Source organism: Castor canadensis, chromosome X (genome assembly GCF_047511655.1).
Source record: "Castor canadensis chromosome X, mCasCan1.hap1v2, whole genome shotgun sequence".
Taxonomy (NCBI): Eukaryota; Metazoa; Chordata; class Mammalia; order Rodentia; family Castoridae; genus Castor; species Castor canadensis.
In genome coordinates, this window is record NC_133405.1 from 37,881,396 (window position 1) to 37,887,102 (window position 5,707).

Below are 5,707 nucleotides of genomic sequence, written 5' to 3' on the forward strand. Positions count from 1 at the left end.
GTCCATTCAGAACTAAATATGGATGCCAGGTAAGCCCACTTCTAAATCTCTTCTGTTGCTTATAATTTGGCCAAAAAGGTCTTAATTGGCACTGATTCTCACTTGACCTGCTCCGTTCTTCCCCTCCAATGTCAAAAACATCCAGAAAAGCTATTTTGGATCCAAGGAACTTTCATTAACCAAAATGGTTAACTGACAAAATCTTCAGAGGAGACTCTTCAAAGACAGTTTGGGGATAAAAGGGGAAAAGCTGCCACAATGCAGATGAGTTCACCTGTGCCAGACCTCACGAAATTTACTAAAGCCAAAAGGTTTTAAAGAAGTGATCTTACACAAGACTACTAAACATCCAAGCCCTTGCAGGCACGTCTGACAGAAGGCAAACACATATTTTAGGTCAATACCTTCTATTTAAGTAAAGACAAATTATTTTTGCTGCTTCCAAACTTATCTTTTTAGTAGTCCATGCTCATGGGGTTATTTTCCCCTGGGCAGACTATTTAACTGGGAGTTTTTTGACTTTTACTTACTCTGTATTCCACTTTATAAAAATATTTCCAGTTTTAAACTTAAATAACAAGTACTTTTGATTTAGCTGTCAGTTATCTGTCCCCATTTCCTGTATTTGTCACTGGCCAAAAGACCCTAGTTCCCTGGTTTCCCAGGTACTTGGACTGCTTTTATTAAAAGGCACTGACTCCCTAGTTGGGCTTCAGATCACTAGAAACAGAAAAGCATAACATTTTTCCATTTTGTCTATTGTCCTTTGCTCTGAGCCATTCTTTCCTGCATCCAGCTTTGAGTCAAGAAAGAATGAAAATGATTGATGACATCTTTGTGACAAGGGACTAAAACTACCCCCAACAACAGACTCTACTTAGAATGGAGCACCCTCCAGATAACAACTCCAGAACCTCTCCCCAAACCAAAACTGAGATGGTGACCAACCCGGTCTCACCTGTGGTTGGGACCATTTACTGTGCATGCCTTTGTCCCCTGCCCCAGTTCTTTTGTCTACATAGGCCTGTAATCAATGTCTGTACTCCAAGATCCCTTGGTTTTCTTTCTCATACTGATAACCATTGGCCTTTTGTATTTAACTACATGTTTCACCTTATCTCCCAAAGCCTACATTCCTTTATACAGGTTGCCACTCAAAACAATTCTGCTTCTATAGGAAAAATTCTGCTTTTATGTCAAGTAGTCCGGGATTGCTTGTGATACCTAAGAGACCTTCAAATGTGCTGCCAACCTTGGACAACAAACAATGGACAGTTGGGGACAGTGGTCTTCTTGAGTTAAAGACACCAGGATTTTGTCTAGGGATACTACCCTGATCAACTCAATCCTGTTCCTCCAACAGGCCTGCTATACCAAAAAAGACTCTTGATAACTCCTCTCATTAAGAGACCTCAACACCCCACCTCAACAGAAAGTAACTAAATGAAATTTCATAGTCCTTTTTACTATCATCTATCTATCTATCTATCTATCTATCATCTATCAAAAGGCAGTAATGTTGGGGTTAGCAGTGAGGACAGCCATGTTAGGACCAGAATTCCTCTCTTGCAGGTGGCTTACTAAAAACTCCCCGCCCAACCCCAAAGACTGACAAAGGGACAGTTGTTAACCTTTATCTCCAGATGGGTGCCAAGGACAGTTGAGCAGACAGTGACCAAACCACAACTTATTTTTCTTGGTTATCCAGCAACAGTATTCCTTCGTGACCTTCCTGGTACTTTTCCATTAGCCCCCTATAGCTAGCCCAATTCTTTGTATGGCAATGGGCTCTAGCTCTCTTGCTGGGCACCCCTCAACAGGGCTCCTGCCTGAACAATAAACCCTGTGCTGTTGTTTGAGTCATCTCTCTGACTCATCCATGTTTCTTTCATTTCTAACAACATTCATCACTGAGATTGAAAAATCAGCCTTAAATTTCATTTGGAAGCAAAAAAGGACATGAATAGTCAAGGCAATACTGGAAGTATCATAATACCCGACTTTAAACAATACAATACAAGTCATATCAATAAGAACAGCATGATACTGGCACAAGAACAGATATGAAGATCAGTGGAATAGACTAGAAGACCCAGATATGAATCCAGGAAGCTAGGCCACATGATTTTTGACAAAGGCACCAAAAACATACGATGGAGAAAAAATAACCTCTTCAACAAATGTTGCTGGGAAAACTGGATATCTGTATGCACAAAACTGAAACTAGATCATGTCTTTCACCCTGTAAAAGTATCAGCTCAAAATGGATTAAAGACCATAATATAAGAGCTGAAACTTTGAAGTCAGTACAGGAAAGAGCAGGGAATACACTGGAAATATTAGGCATACATAATGACTTCCCAAATAGAACTCAAATGACTTAGCAACTAAGAGAAAGAATTGACAAATGGGACTGCATGAAATTAAAAAGCTTCTGCACAACAAAAGAAATGGTCACCAAATTGAAGGGGCCACCCACAGAATGGGAGAAAATCTTTGCTAGCTATACTTCTGACAAGGGATTAATAACCAGAATATACAGAGAGTTCAAATAACTAAACTCCCCCAAAAATTAATGACCCAATGAAAAAATAGGAAAATAAACTGAACAGAGTATTTTCAATGGCATAAGTCCAAAGAGCCAAAGAGCAACATCCCTGGCTATAAAGAAAATGCAAATCAAAACCACATTAAGATTCCACCTCAATACTGTTGGAATGGCTATTATCAAGAACACAAACAACAACAAATGTTGGCAAGGATGTGAGGATAAAAGAACCCTCATACACTGTTGGTGAGAATGTAAGCTAGTAAAACCACTATGAAAAACGGTATGGAAGCTCCTCAGAAAACTAAACATAGAACCACCATATGTTCCAGGATTTCCACTCCTAGGGATATAACTAAAGGAAAGCAAGTCAGGTTACAATAAAGGCACCTGCACACCCAAGTTTATTGCAGCATTATTCACAATAGCTATGGAAACAACTGAGATGCCCCACCACTGATGAATGGATTAAGAAAATGTTTATATAAAATGGACTTTAATTCAGCCACAAAGAATGAAATTTTGTCATTTGCAGGTAAATGGATGAAATGGGAGAACATCATCTTAAGTGAAGTTAGCCAGTCTCAAAAAGCCAAAGACCACATGTTTTTTCATCATATATGGAATATAATCCAAGTACAAATACAAACAATATTATGAAATACAGATCATGCCAAGGGGAGGTCACATATGAGAAAGGGAGGGTAAATGAAAGAAGTTAAGAAGGTGAACATGGTAGATATACTTTCTATACAAGAATGAATAGTGAATTTTTAAGCCTGTTGAAATCACCATAAGAAGGGGACTAAGATAGAAAAGAGAAAAATAGAGGACATGAACCAATTCTGGTTATAATAGATACATACATGGAAATGTCACAAGGAAACTCCCTATATAGTTATCTTGAATAAAAATGTATTTTTTTCTTTTACAAAATTGGAGAATAGCAGGGTGGAACAGGTCCTGTCTGGGGTAGTAGGGGTTGGTACCAGTAGAAGGGTGGAGGAGGTAGGGAAAGGATGTGGCAGGGTGAATATAGTGCTAATACTGTGTGAACCTGTATGTAAATGGAAAAATGAGACCTGTTGAAAATATTCCAGGAATGCAGGGAGGAGGGATAACAAAGAATTATGGAGAGGGTGAATTCAACTATGATGTATTTGGTATATTGTAAGAACTTTTGTAAATTTCTAGTGTACCCCTAGCACAGCAGTAAAAAAAAATAACAAAAAGAAAGGAGAAAAAAACCAAACAAACACACAAACAAATCTAGCAATCTAACTACCCCCTAAATGTATAGGTAACTAGAAAGATTGGCTTTTTCAAGATGGTTTTAAACAATCTTGGCTTAGAGGTAAATATTACATTTTCACATAACTTTTAGAAGATAATTTTATACCACTAAAAACGGCTGCTTACATTTTTGATTAGGCTTGTATTGAGTCTCCATTTGTGGAGGAGAATTGATATCTTGAAAGTGATCCTCCAATCTAAGAACTGAATATTGTATATTTCTCTATTTATTTAGGACTTGCTCAAGCTTTACAGTAATATTGATACTTTACTATGTATAATATTGGAGTTATTTTGTTAAAAATAAATATGTTTAGAAGCACTGAACTAGTATAAAATATCCCAATGTTTTCTTAAATTTTTATTTTTCAATATTTATATAAATACAAATTTATACATTTTTTCCTAAATGTTTCTATTATTGATAAATATAATTGATGTTTATATTTGTTTTATATCCTCCAAAGTTACTAATGTCATACATGAATTCTGATACTGATATTGTATATTAATTAATAGTTTCTAATTAAATAATCATTTATGAAGAAATAGTTTTTGCTCTTTTCCTGCTGGAACCATGGAGTGTGTTAAAGAGAAGATAAAGAAGATTCCTATTGTGCCAGAAACCCCTAAGAAAAAGTTAGGAATTTCATAGAGCTGAAGGTAAAGCACCTGAGAAAGAAGTTTTCCCAAAAGATGCTATGAAAAGCAAGGAGGAAGTTTATCTATGAAAAAGCTGATCATCATCACAATGAATATGGGCAGATGTACAGAAATGAAATTCAAATGGATTCAATTAACATGCTGAGGACTATGGAACCATATATTGTGTGGGGGTTCCTGAAACTAAAGTCAATAAATGAATTAATCTACAAAAGTGGTTATAGCAAAATCAGTGAAAAGCTAATTGCCTTTAGAGATAACTCTTTGATTGCCCTTGATGAATATGGAATCATCTGAATGGAAAATCTGACTCATGAGATCTATACTTTTTGAAAATGTGACAAGGAAGCAAATAACTTCCTGTGGCCTTTCACATTAATTGCTGCAGGAGATGGAATGAAGAAACAGCAGCCAATTTTCTAGGAAGTGGGAATGCTAAAAAGAGGGCAAACCAGATCAATAGGCTTATTAAAAATATGAACTAGGTAACTACCTGATTATTTTTGTAATGTGGGTATTTAAACAGTGACTGCTGGCAAAAAAAGTTATTTTTTCTTTTTAATTTTTTGTTTTTATTTCTTTTTCTTACATTATTGCACTGGACAAGACATATAGTATACTGCTGAATAAAAGCAGAGTGTAGGTACTAGTCATTTTCAGAATTTACATGGAAACAATTTTAATGTTTCAGTATTAAGTATCATATAATCTGCCAATTTTTCTTTGATTGCCTTTCTCATCTTGGGGAAGTTACCTTTGTATTTTGCTCAGTTTTGCCATAAATATAGTAAAATTTTATCAAATGGCTTTTTGGAGATAATTTTTAGCATAATGTGATAGTTTGCATTAATTGAGATGCAATAGTGAACAAATGTTGCACTTCCCAGGATAGTCTAGACTTGTCCTTGATGCACGAAAACATTTTATTTGCTAGATTCTACTTCCTAATAATTTAAGAAATTCTCATTTGTTTTCATGAAATCTACTGATCCATATATTTTCTAATTTTCAAGACATTTGTTTGTTTTTAAATTTATTGTCTTAAAGTTTTTTCTATTATCCTTTTTAATGTTTGCAAAATTTATCATGATATTTCCCCTTGTTATTCTAATATTAGTAAACTGTTTCTTTTTTTCTTGCTCAGTCTTGCTAAAGATTTACCTACTTTATTAGATTTCTAAAAGCTTTATTTTTCTCAGATTA

The 5,707-nt window shown here is 35.4% G+C and overlaps 1 pseudogene; it reads left to right on the forward strand.

Moving 5' to 3' along the window:
* Positions 1 to 4,418: 4,418 nt before the first annotated feature.
* LOC109675766 (large ribosomal subunit protein uL30 pseudogene) lies at positions 4,419 to 4,989 on the forward strand (annotated as a pseudogene).
* The last annotated feature ends 718 nt before the right edge of the window (positions 4,990 to 5,707 follow it).